This window comes from Lathyrus oleraceus, chromosome 6 (assembly GCF_024323335.1).
Source record: "Lathyrus oleraceus cultivar Zhongwan6 chromosome 6, CAAS_Psat_ZW6_1.0, whole genome shotgun sequence".
NCBI lineage: Eukaryota > Viridiplantae > Streptophyta > Magnoliopsida > Fabales > Fabaceae > Lathyrus > Lathyrus oleraceus.
The window spans coordinates 445,891,905-445,906,050 of record NC_066584.1 but is presented as its reverse complement, the minus strand read 5'-3'; the positions used below and the strand labels follow the sequence as shown (position 1 = coordinate 445,906,050).

Sequence of the window (14,146 nt, the reverse complement as noted above, 5' to 3'; positions counted from 1 at the left end):
GCGCTGAGATCATAGAGGTGGCGGTCCGGGTTTGTGACATCCGTTAGGGTGGTATTGGGTAGCACAACACTTGGGACAGCTTGGTTGTTCACCATAAGATAGTATCCTCCGCCTACTCTGTTTTTAATCAGGCGGCTGGAGCGACAATAGCTGATATCCATAGACAGGGGTGGTAGGGATTCTAAAGTTTGGAGTTTATCCCCTAGGTTCAGGCCAAGTGCTATGGAGGTTATTAATCCACCAATTATGAATGGTTGCCGGCCTCTAGCACATAAGGTGCGGATATGATGAAAGAGAAAAGAAGCGGCGTTTACCTTAGTATCCGATTCGAAAACGCACTGGAGGAAAAAGAGTTCTTTTGAGTTGACCTTACTGTTGTTTGGTCTTCCAAAGAGTGTGTTTTGCAGGATACGGAGAAAATAACGGATGGTGGGGTTATGGATGTGGGAGAGAAGGAGTTCTTCCCAGTTGTAGGTATCTATACCGGAAATTTTCTTAAAAAGGCCGAAAACTAGAACTGTGTTCCAGTTTGAGGTTGGAGGGATTCTGGCATGCAGCAGACCTTCTGTGGGAAATTGTAGCATGGCACTCAATTCGCGTTGGGTTAGAGAGTACTCGGTGTTAAACATACGGAAGGTTGCCGTACCGGTTAGAAATTCACCTTCACCGGCGGGAGTGGTGTAGTCGTAAGAACTTAGGAATTCTAAGGTTAGGGAAGGGTAGGTGGGTTGGTTATGATTGCAAAGGAAGGTTAAATCGGCTTTATGGAGCATCCACTCGATACCTTGGAGTAAGCCTAATTGTTGCAAGCAAGTTAAATCGGGGTACCTGGTGGGAGCGACGCCTCGCTGCTGGAAGCGCTCGAATTGCTCTTGCTGATAGTTGTCATCTCCGGATCGGAAGATGATATTTCCGAAATTTTGATTTCCCGCCATTGTAATGAATTTTTGAATGAGTGATTTGGAAAAGGAAAAGAAGTGTATATTTGATATGAGAGAATTGTTTGTGGTGAAAGAAGGAGGTTTGGAGGGTATTTATAGGGGAAAAATGTGGGAGGTGAAAAGAAAGAGTGGTTGAAAAGTAATTAAATGTGGTAAATGAAAAATGAATGGGGAATGTAAAAAGGTAGGGGTGTAACGTTCGTCTCCAACGGCTCCCTAACGTTCACATGTCTGAGAGGCGTTACGCTCGTCACAAGGGTGTGACGCTCGTAACAAGAGTGTTGCGTGCCGTTCGTCATGGATTGTGTGACGCTCGTCACACAGTTCTTTTGGCAAGGCTTCTTCAGTAGCGCTACACAGACTTAATTAGGAGATGAATATATTTGATTATTTTGTTTTTTTTTTTTATTGTTTTTAGATTGTTCTAATTAATTTAGCTAATTAATTTGTATTGCATGCGATTCTACTTCACATAATAATAATTCATTCTAAGTAACAGTAGAGAACATAGCCATTGCATAAAATAAAAGCTTTAATAAAATTGACATAATGTAATACACGAAGGGAAAACAATGAAATGAAAAGGAAAAAAAAATAAATGCGAACATGAATTCAAATAACATTAATGAAAAATCTAGCCTAAAACTAAATAACTAAGAAAGAAAAATAACTAAATTCCATCTATCTTCGGATCTCTGGCCGGAGGAGCAAAAGAGTTAACATGATGCCGTAACATACGTAACTGACTTGCCGTGCTGCTCATGTGTTCTAGGACTGCAAGTCTCAAGCTGTGGAAGTCTTCTCTGAGATCGTGATGCTCTGACATCAAGGCTTCAACGACGGTTTTGATATCTGTTCCTGGCATATGATGTCGGAGATCAGGCATAGCTGATTCTTCGGTCAGGACAGGCTGAGGAGGAGGATCAATATCATAGTAGCCTGATGGAGTCTGAGGGTCAGATTTAGCAAGAGAGATATGGTCAACATAGTGCTCATAGTCATCACAAATCTCATAATCCTGGATGGATTCAGTGGATCCAGCAGGAGTTGGGGTTTCATTCAGGTTATAGAGCCAGTTCCTTTGGTTATGAACACTAGTTCTAGGATCGGGCATGGTGAATAGGCAGAGAACCTGGTTATCAATAATAAGCTCGAACTCATCAGACCCTATGTTTGCTATAAACATAGTGTTGAAGAGGAAAGGTATACTCAGAGTAGTAATGCCACAAAAAGGGTTCAGGTCAAGCATAGGCTGACGTAATCCAATAGCATTACCTATCATAGTTATCAGGCCACCTATTCTAATGGGTGCTCGCTCATCCTGGATAAGGTGGTCCAAATTAGCTAACATAAAAGTAGCACCGTTTACTGGACGGTTCTGGGAAGCACAAAATATGATGAAGAGTTCATCACGTGAAACTGAAGTACTATTTGGCTTCTTCCCAAATAAAGTGTGGGTCAGGATCTTATGGAAATAGCGAAAAGCCGGTTATGTATGTTTCCAGAGAGAAACTCATGTTCTTCGGGCTCATCATTTCCAGTCAGCTTACCCCAAAAGTGTTCCAGCTCTCTATATTCAAAAAGTTCTTCCTGGCTTATAGTGAATGTATCAAAGGAGGTAGGAAAACCCAAAAGGTTGGTGAAGTCTCTAATATTAAATTGGTACTCCATATTGAACATTCTGAACTGGATAAAACCTCTGGTAATTCCTTTCCATGGCTAGGTAGATAGATTAATGAACTAAGGAATTCTAGTGTGAGTCTCCGGTAGGTGGTGAAATGTCTCAGGATAGGGGAGGTCTCCCATCCTATCTGATTCAGCAAAAACAGGACACTCTGTCTCAGTCCAAGGGCAGTCATAGCCCAATCATCAGCATATAAACTAGGTAGCATCTCTCTAGCGGCTAGTTCTTCAAACCTTCGTTTCTGAGCCATTCCTCTGAACTTGATACCCATACGGTCAAAATGTCCCATCTGGTTAGTGTTAACTAGAGAAAAGAAAACATGAGTTTAAGTCAGGATTTGGCCAAATGCCGAAAGAAGAAAAGAATTATTATTATTATATGGATATATTTTTTTTCTTTTTGAATAAATCAATAATGAATACTAAATAGAAATTAAAAGAATAATTAAGAGAAAAATAGAGAAATGATAATAATAATAGAATAATAAAATAACAGAGTAATTTGTGGGTTGTCTCCCACTAAGCGCTTTGTTTAAATGTCGCAAGCTCGACAAAGAAACTGTTAAATATAGTCTATGAGTCCTGGGGGCGTTTCGTCTAAGTGTAGAATTTGCGAATCCTCGTTGGTTTCCGCATAGTGATAATGTTTCAGACGTTGCCCGTTTACGGTGAACGGTTCTGTAGATTGTCCTTTTATTTCTACCGCTCCACTGGGAAAGTTTTAGTGATATGGAAAGGTCCTGACCATCTGGATCGTAGTTTCCCGGGAATAATTTTAGTCTGGAGTTAAATAAAAGTACTACGTCGCCTTGCTTGAAGATTTTCCTTGATATACGCTTGTCATGCCATTGTTTTGTTCTTTCTTTATAGATTTTGGCATTTTCATAGGCGTCTCTTCTGAGTTCCTCTAATTCGTTTATGTCAAGGATTCTCTTTTCACCGGCGGCTTTGTAATTCAGATTTAAATTTCTAATAGCCCAATAGGCTTTATGTTCTAATTCTACCGGGAGGTGACAGGATTTTCCATAAATGAGCTTAAATGGGGTCGTCCCTATGGGAGTTTTATAAGCAGTTCGGTATGCCCATAAAGCTTCTGGTAGTTTCAATGACCAATCTTTCCTTGAAGTGGCGACCGTTTTTCTAGTATTTGCTTGATTTCTCTGTTAGATACTTCCACTTGTCCACTGGTTTGAGGGTGGTAAGGTGTTGCTATCCTATGTCTCACTCCATATTTAAGTAGTAGTTTTTCGAGTACCTTGGATATAAAGTGCGATCCACCATCACTGACTACTATCCTTGGGATGCCAAATCTCGGAAATATTATATTTTTAAAGAGTCTAGTTACTACTCGGGTGTCATTAGTTGGAGAAGCTATAGCTTCGATCCACTTTGATACGTAGTCAACCGCCACGAGTATGTATTTGTTACCGAAGGAGGATGGAAATGGTCCCATGAAGTCTATCCCCCACACGTCAAAAATCTCTACTTCCAAAATACCTTTTTGTGGCATCTCGTCACGTCTAGATATGTTTCCCGTGCGTTGACATCTGTCACACTCCTTAATAGCCGCATGTACGTCCTTCCATATAGTTGGCCAATAAAAGCCAGCTTGTAGGATTTTAGAGCAGGTCTTGGATGTACTTGTGTGTCCACCATAAGGCGCATAGTGACAGTGTTGGATTATATTTTCTACCTCTTCTTCGGGTATACATCGACGGAAAATACCATCGGGGCCTCTTTTGAAAAGTAAGGGATCATCCCAGTAATAGTGTTTTATGTCGTGGAAGAATCTTTTCTTCTGCTGGTAAGATAAAGTAGGTGGAACTATTCCGGCAGCTAAATAATTGACTAGATCAGCGTACCATGGTATGACAGATATAGCTAAGGTGGTTTCTACTTGCATGTCGGAGTTGTTCTCTTCCAAAGTAGCTATGAGTTTATCATACGAGAAATCATCATTAATGGATATTCTTTCTGGTTCAAGGTTCTCAAGTCTAGAGAGGTGGTCTGCTACTACGTTTTCAGTTCCTTTCTTGTCCTTGATTTCTAAGTCGAATTCTTGTAGTAACAAGATCCATCTTAGGAGTCTAGGTTTAGCATCCTTTTTTGTTAGAAGGTACCTGATAGCAGCGTGATCAGTGTAAACTATTATTTTGGCTCCTACCAAGTAAGAACGAAATTTATCTAACGCAAATACCACTGCTAGGAGTTCTTTCTCGGTTGTGGCATAATTCATCTGTGCTTCATCCAGGGTTCTGCTAGCGTAATATATAACATGAAGCTTTTTATCCTTTCTTTGTCCTAAAACAGCACCTACAGCATAATCGCTGGCATCGCACATTATTTCGAAAGGTTCATTCCAGTCTGGTGTCTGCATAATGGGTGCGGAGATCAATGCTTGTTTGAGAGTTTGAAATGCTTTTAAACAGTTATCGTCGAATATGAATTCAGCATCTTTCATTAATATGTCCGGTTAAGGGTTTAGTTATCTTAGAGAAGTCTTTGATGAATCGTCGGTAAAAACCGGCGTGTCCTAAAAAGCTTCGTACTTCTCTCACGGTTCTGGGGTTGAAGATTTTCGATTACCTCTATTTTGGCTTTGTCTACTTCAATTCCTCTGTTCGAGATGATGTGTCCTTAAACAATTCCTTCTTGTACCATAAAGTGGCACTTTTCCCATTAAGTACTAAGTTTACTTTTACACATCGCTCAAGAACTCTTTCCAGGTTTTCAAGGCATTCTTCGAAACTTTGTCCGTATACAGAAAAATCATCCATAAATACTTCCATGACGTTTTCGAGAAAGTCGGCGAAAATCGCCATCATGCATCTTTGAAAAGTTGCAGGGGCATTACACAGACCAAACGGCATTCGTCTATAAGCGAAGGTACCAAAAGGGCATGTAAATGTTGTCTTTTCTTGGTCATCAGGGTGAATTGGTATTTGAAAGAAGCCTGAATAACCGTCTAAATAACAGAAATGTGAATGTTTAGCCAATCGTTCTAACATTTGGTCAATGAATGGTAAAGGGAAATGATCTTTTCGGGTTGCTTTGTTTAGTTTCCTATAATCAATGCACATTCTCCATCCCGATTCGATTCGTTTAGTTATATTAGTTTCTCCTTTTTCGTTTTCAATAACGGTTATGCCTCCTTTCTTTGGTACAACGTGTAAAGGACTGACCCATTTGCTATCAGATATAGGATATATAATACCTGCTTCCAATAACTTGGTTATTTCTTTCTTTACTACCTCACTTAGGATCGGATTTAGTCTTCTCTGGTGTTCCCTAGAGGTTTTACCGTCTTCTTCTAACATGATGCGGTGCATACAAATAGAAGGGCTTATTCCTTTAAGATCGGTTATGTGGTATCCTAGTGCGGTTGGATATTTTCTTAAGATATGTAGGAGTTTTTCTGTTTCGAGTCTTCCTAGATCTGCATTGACTATCACAGGTCGTTCAAGTTCTAAGTCTAGGAATTCATATCTCAGATTTTTGGGAAGTGTTTTCAAATCAGGGGTTGGTTTGTTAAGACACTGCGTAGGGTCCGGTGTTATTGCTAAGCATTGTTTAGATTTGTCTTCTAAAAGATAGTCTGATGATTTGTCTTCTCCTGACTCTGCTTCTTTTATGCATTCATCGATGATATCCATGAAGTAACATGTATCTTCTATTGCAGGTGCTTTCAAGAATTGGGAAAGAATGAATTCAATTTTCTCTTCACCTACTTCGAAGGTGAGTCTTCCTCGTTTTACGTCTATGATTGCACCGGCAGTTGCTAAGAATGGTCTTCCTAGTATAATAGGTGTAGTATCATCTTCTCTAATGTCCATAATTGTGAAGTCAGTGGGAATGTAAAACTGACCTATGCGTACGGGAACGTTTTCAAGGATTCCTACAGGATATTTGATGGAACGATCTGCTAATTGCACAGACATTTTGGTCGGTCTTAATTCTCCCATTTCCAGTCTCTTACATATGGATAAAGGCATAACGCTAATTCCGGCTCCTAAATCGCATAAGGCTTTGTCGATGACAAATTTTCCTATGTGACAGGGTATAGAGAAGCTACCCGGATCCTTGAGTTTAGGGGGCATGTTTTGGATTATAGCGCTACATTCGGCAGGGAGTGTAACGGTTTCGCTATCCTCAAGTTTCCTTTTATTAGAAAGAATTTCTTTTAAGAATTTAGCATATGAGGGCATCTGCGTAATAGCTTCGGTAAACGGAATTGTAACGTTTAATTGTTTAAGGAGATCGACAAATTTTCTAAATTGGCCTACATCTTTGGTTTTAACAAGCCTTTGAGGGTAAGGTATAGGTGGTTTGTAAGGTGGTGGAGGTACATAAGGTTCCTTCTTTTCTAGGGTATCCTTATTACTCTCTTCCTTTTCCTTAGGTTCACTTTCCTCAGTAGATTTCTTAGGGTTTTGGTTTTCTATCCTTGGATCAGACGGTCCTTCCACTTCCGTTCCACTTCTTAATATAATTGCATGAGCTTGGCTTCTCGGATTAGGTTGGGGCTGTCCAGGGAATGTACCAGTTGGTGCAGCAGTAGGTGCTTGTTGTTGGGCTACTTGAGATATTTGTGTTTCTAACATTTTGTTATGGGTAGCCAAGGCATCTACTTTGCTTGCTAGTTGTTTAAGTTGTTCGCCAGTGTGTATGTTCTGGTTTAAGAAATCTTTATTGGTTTGTTGTTGGGAAGCTATAAAGTTTTCCATCATGATTTCCAAGTTGGATTTTCTAGGGGTATTATTGTTAGGATTCGGTTTCTGATATCCCGGAGGTACAGATGGGGTTTGATTCGGAGACTGTCCAGGTGCGTACAAAGCATTATTACTCTTATATGAAAAGTTTGGATGGTTCTTCCAATTTGGGTTATAGGTATTCGAATAGGGGCTTCCTTGAGCATAGTTTACTTGCTCTGTTTGGATTCCAGTCAAGAGTTGACATTCCGCAGGAGTGTGGCCTTGGATTCCACAGACCTCGCAATTCTGAGTTATAGCAACCACGGCGGTTGGAGGTGATACGTTTAAACTTTCAATCTTCTGGACCAAAGCATCCACTTTTGCATTAACGTGATCAAGGTTACTTATCTCGTACATGCCAGTTTTCGGTTGAGGTTTTTCCACTGTTGTTCGTTCGGTTCCCCACTGATAGTGGTTTTGGGCCATGCTCTCGATAAGCTGGTAAGCATCAGCATAAGGTTTGTTCATTAGTGCACCACCTGCAGCGGCGTCTATTGTTAACCTTGTATTGTATAAGAGACCATTATAAAATGTGTGAATTACTAACCAGTCTTCCAAACCATGGTGTGGGCAAAGTCTCATCATGTCTTTGTATCTTTCCCATGCTTCGAAAAGAGACTCGTTGTCTTTCTGTTTAAATCCGTTTATCTGGGCTCTTAACATAGCTGTTTTGCTTGGCGGAAAATATCGGGCAAGAAAAACTTTCTTCAACTCGTTCCAGGTGGTGACTGAGTTGGAAGGGAGAGATTGAAGCCATCTTCTAGCGCTATCTCTTAATGAGAAAGGAAAAAGACGAAGTCGAATTGCCTCTGAAGTGACACCATTAGCTTTAACAGTATCAGCGTATTGGACAAATACGGATAAATGAAGGTTTGGATCTTCGGTAAGATTTCCAGAGAATTGGTTTTGTTGCACAGCCTGCAACAACGAAGGTTTAAGTTCAAAGTTGTTTGCTTCGATTGCGGGCGGAGCAATACTTGAATGCGGTTCATCTTGCGATGGAGCGGCGTAATCTCTAAGAGCACGAGCTGGTTCTGCCATCTCGGTTAAAGAAGGAAAAATGTTTTTGATATCAGGAAGGTTTATAGGAGGGAGATTGTTTTCAGCACGATATTCCCGAATTCGTCGTAAGACTCGGAGATATAGTTTGATATCGTTGATTCGTAAATAGAGCGGTTCGCCTTGAGAGCGAGTGCGTGGCATACAAATCAACGAAAGAAAGAATAGAAGGAAAAAGAAACCTAGTCTCTACAGCGTAACGGAAGAGTTACGATATCGATTGAATAAAAGTCCCCGGCAACGGCGCCAAAAACTTGATCGCTCGACTGTGTGAGTCGAGAATGGGATACAAACTGCAAGTGCACAGTTCTATCGCGTAGTTTTAAAAGATATCGATCCCACAGGGACTTATGAATCGATATACCGTTATCTAAGGTTACTTCGTAAAGCTAAGGTGAATAATAGTTGATTGTTTGGGGAAGGAAGCTAAAAACTAAACTAATATCTAGATTAAATATTAATAAAACGGATATCGGTATGTAGTTCGTCAAAACTAGGGAATCAATTCCTTGTCGGTCTCTCGGTCTTAAAATAAATCGTTTCGATTAACTTTATTGGTTAAAGGTTTTATCTCAAACTCTCGCTCTGTTGAAGAAACCATGATCTTATATTAATGTAGCTGTCACTTATAATTAAGTCAAAAATCATATTTTGAAAACAATAAAGTTGCAGAAACTCTTTTTAAGAAAATACTGACCGTTTTAAACACCCTTATCTCAAACTCTCGCTCTGTTGACTTAGGTTATACAATTAAATCTAAATGCTTAACTCTCGTCCTCACATTCAATCTTTAAAAATACTTTTTGGAAAAAAGTCAGAATTTAATTAATTCTAAAACTTGCTCTCGCCCTGAGATAGACTTAATGACTAACTTACACTGTCCAGTTAAAACCTCAAACTCTCGCTCTGTTGGTTTCAACTTCTTTATGTCTTTTACTTTTGTAAAAAATCTTGTTATTAAACCTGTAAGTTAAGACCATAAAAAGATTGATTCTAATTTTAAGTTTGAATAGACCGACTTAGTCTTGATCCCTTTTTCTGCTTACTTTACATACCGATACCTAGGCGAATTAGCCAGACATGCTAACTAAATAATAATTATTATCATGCATACACAGACTCATTTCAGGCAGGCAATGTAAATAAACAATAGAATAAAACATTAAAAATTAAATAACGATTAAAGAACCTGAATGCGTAATACAATAGTCTTGAACACTCCTCCACAAGCCGGTAGGATTTGTTCTTCGATTCTTCAATTAAACAGTAAATTAAATCAAGGAAATAAAAAAACTCGAATATAACGTAAGGTTAAATCCGGTATAAAGTTGCACAGTAGTTTCCGGTGTAGAAACTACTACGCGAAAAATATCTAAAAGCTAAAAACGGGGAAGATAAATTGCAAGGGAAAAAGAAAATAAAACTTGCAAAAGAAATAAATAAAATAAACAATATTAATCTGCTGGAAAAAGAAAACTAAGCAAAAGCTTGAACAGAAAATCGGCAGAGCTTCGGTGTGTCTAAACGGCAAAAAGAGAGGAGTGCCAACGAGAGGGATTAGGGTAGCTATTTATAGTAGTGCTACTAACTGCCTTTTTCTTCTTTTCCACGAGTCTTCAGCGTGCTAAATTCACGGCTTGGGAATAGGACACGAAGTCCTCAACGTTACTTCCCTTCTTCTGAGAGCGTAACTTGCGCCAAAAAGCTAGTGGACTGGTGTGACGCTCGTCACACCATGTGTGACGTCCGTCACAAGGCTACTTCGCGTGACGCTCGTCACGCGTCCTGTGACGTCCGTCACAGGCACAGCGTTGGTGACTTGTGCGCTTTGGGCTGGGCTTTGGCCTTTGGTTCCTTTTCTCTCCTTTTTGTTCCTTTTTACACCTCCTTTTCTTCCCTTTTTCACTTTTGCTTCAAAATGGGTACCTGATATAAATAGAAGAGAAATACTGCATAATATCTGATAAAGTGAGATAAACTAGCGTAAATGATAATATAATTTAATTGAATTAAGTCTTAAAAGGCGATATAATTTTGTGTTATCAATCATTTGGTTAATCTTGTAAAACCTAGTGTTGTTGAGAAACTGAGAACTAGGCAAGGGAAAAGTGTGGCAAGAATGAGAACATGAAGAGTGAAAAAAACTGCTGGTATAGGACCCTCAAAAGCTTGGAGCAAAGTTGAGGTTAGGAAAATGAAAGAAAGAGATAGCTCTGACTCTGAGGAAGATGTCAAAGACGATGTCCCAGACATCTCCCCTGCAAAAAGGCAGGCTGTTCAGAAGTCTCCTGGCAAGGTTGATGCTGTGCACCTAGACAATATCTCCTTTCGTTTGGAAGATGGGGCAGCAAAATGGAAATATGTCATTCAGAGGAGAGTAGTTATTGAAAGAGAGCTTGGACAAGAAGCTGTAGAGGTAAAGGAGGTAATTGAGTTGATCAAAAATGCTGGACTCATGAAGACTGTGGTAACTCTACCCCAATGCTATGAGGGGTTGGTAAAAGAGTATATTGTTAATATCCCTGAGGATATTCAGGAAAAGAGCAGCAGGGAGTTCTGCAAGGTGTTTGTAAGGGGAAAATGTGTGAAATTCTCACCAAGTGTCATCAACAAGTTCCTAGGAAGAGGAACAAATGGAGGAGTAGACCTAGAGACTATAGACAATGAGGTTTGTAGGGTTATCACAGTTGGCCAAGTTAAGGAATGGCCTAGTAGGAATCACTTATCAGCTGGAAAGCTCAGTGTTAAATATGCCATCTTGCACAAGATTGGCTCAGCTAATTGGATTCCTACTAATCATGTCTCTACTATCTCCATTAACCTTGGAAGAATCATTCATGCAATTGGAACAAGGGTTAACTATGATTTTGGCAAGTTCATATTTGATCAAACCATTAGACATGCTTCTACAAATGCTGTGAAGTTACCCATTGCCTTCCCCTCCCTTATTTGTGGCATTATCCAGAGCCAACAACCAGGCATTCTGAGTACAAGTGACATTCCAAGTAGGAGAAAATCCCCTTTGTCCATTCATTATAAGTTATTTGAGGGAAGTCATGTCAATGATGTCATGGCATCTGCCAAAAGGGAGTCTACATCTCAAGGGAGCTTGGTTGATCAACTAAAAGAAACCTGCAAGGAATTGGAAAATGGTATAAGGGTGGCCAAGGCTAGAAAAGAAGCTTTAGAAGTTCTTATTTGTAGCCCGGAGAAGGAAGAAGTAGAGAAGGCTGGGAAGGGCTCAAATACAAGATCAAAAGCACAATCCAGTGGCAGCTCTGGAAGCTCTAAGGGTTCTGAAGATGAAGATGAAGGTGAAGGTGATACTTCTTCTTCTGATTAATGGTTCCTGCCTGAATTGAAGACTGGGAGGGTGGTGGAAGCTGAGCTGCTGTTTGGAAGGCTGTTGTCTTTACTGTATGTATTTTGGGGCAGTCCTTATTGATGCCTGTTATGTAATATTTAGGGCTCTTAAAGAGTTCCTTGGATTTGTTCATTGTCTCAGCTTTCAGCTGTGTATAATGATGGTTTGTACTTCCTGAATATTTTGTTTTAACATGCTTAATGTTATAACATCTGATCTAACATTCTATGCTAGGCTAATAGACATTTATTTTGTCTAATTGGTCACCTTTGGTCAATTTTGACTAAAAAGGGGGAGAAGTGCTGATGTGGAAGTTGTATGTGGCTGGACAGAAGGACAGCTATTATTGAAAGAAGTGCACAGGTGCTAAAACAAAATGTTGTTCTGTTTACAGATGTCAAACAGGATGTCTGATATGGTGCGCAGGTGTTGATGTTGAAGCAGATGTCAGTATGACATTCTGGCTGGTACAGGTACTGGAGTTCAGTAGCTGTTATGGTTGTTGCATGCACAGATTTAGGGGGAGAAGAAGTACCCTTGTGCATTATGCATTTGTGTGTCTTACTAGTTGCATCCATAACTAGTAATTCTGTTTGTTGCACAGATTTAGGGGGGGAGAAGTACCCTTGTGCATGTGTGTATTACTAGTAGCCATAACTAGTAATTGTTTTGCTTCTGCTGCTGATTAAACTACTGTTATGTTGTTTAAACTGCTGATAGTTTACCTTGTGAACAAAAAGGGCAGATATATGTTTTAGCCAAAATTTTCCAAAGGGGGGGTTTGTTGATTCTAAGAGTTGGCAGCAATTTTGGAAAAACGAAGAGTGTTCACAAGATGTCATGTGTGATGTCTTAACATGAGATATCCTATGTACCTGCTGGAGTTCAAGAACATGTGCATGCAGGATTGTTTCAGAATGCCACTTACAATGCTAAGGCTTCTGACATTGGATGTACCTGCTGGAGCTTAAATGAAAGACATGTTCATGCAGGATTGTTTCAGATGACATACACAATGTCATGGCATCTGATATGGCTGTACCTGCTGGAAGTTATAAAAGGAATTATTGGATTATGCAGGATTTTTCCAGGATGTCAGACCCGATGTCATGACATCCTGTACACAGAACATTCAGTGTGAATGTCTGGTGTTTTGTGATTGCACAATTAATGGCAATCTTTGGATGATTGAAGATATGGCTAGCTGGCGCATTCAATCATGGATTACAACCAGATTTACTTATTTTCCAAGGAGATCTAAACAGCTGTTATAAAAAGATTTGATTGGAAAATAGATTTAGGGTTTTCAAGATGTCCAAGCCCAGCTGAAAGCTTCTATAAAAAGGGACTTAGAAAACCTGTTTGAACACACAACCAAGACTGAGCGAAATATAGAGAGAGAGCTAGGGTTTGTGTCTGTTTAGTCGTAAGACTTGTAGGTCATTCAAGTCATCCATTGATGATTGAATTGGACTGATTTGTGGTTATAATTTGTCACTCTAAAGCTGTTAAGCAAGAGTGTGTGTCTTCCTGATCAAAGCTTTGAAGGAATATCAAGAGTGTGTCTTCTTGATTGAAACTGTGAAGTAAAATCAAGAGTGTGTAATTGAAAAGTATTTTCTTTTCACAAGGGATTGTTGTTTAAGATCACTTGTGTGTGATTGTAGGGAAGTGAATGGGTTCTCATATCTAAGAGTGCTTAGGTAGAAATTGCACGTGTAGAGATTAGGTGATTAAGACTATAACTTGTTGAAGTGTACGGAGAGTCTTTGAACTAATTCTATTTTAGTGAATTTCCTTCCTGGCTTGGTAGCCCCCAGACGTAAGTGAGTTGCACCGAACTGGGTTAACAATTGCTTGTGTTATTCGCTTTACCATTCTGTTTTTGTTTATCCATTGTGTATTACCAGATATTAGTGTCGTGACATTACCTTCGACATCTTATATCTGATACCAGAATTTCAATTTTGTTCATTTCTTGACTTCCAATCTTCATCCCACATCTGTTGTTGATTGTTTGACCATGATCCTCAATGTCATTGGTCAACACTTATTGATTGGTATATTCCATTTCATCTAATGCACTTTATTCTTTTCATTTCCATTATCCATCTTCTTCTTCTTCTTCTTCTTCTTTCTTCTTCTTCTTCTTATTCTTCTTCTTTTCTTTTGGATCAATGAGTTAAAGGTTGATAAGTTAGCATTGATTAGGGAGGCTTAATCTTCCTTGATTCAAATCTAATTCATCTTGATCAATTGATCAAGTGAATGGCTTTGCATTAAGGATAGATTGCTTCCTAAATCATGCAAAGGACTTAAACCAATACAAGATCATTTCTCTTCTTCTT

The 14,146-nt window shown here is 39.4% G+C and overlaps 1 pseudogene; it reads left to right on the top strand.

Moving 5' to 3' along the window:
- Positions 1-7,931: 7,931 nt before the first annotated feature.
- Positions 7,932-8,031, top strand: LOC127099101 (uncharacterized; annotated as a pseudogene).
- The last annotated feature ends 6,115 nt before the right edge of the window (positions 8,032-14,146 follow it).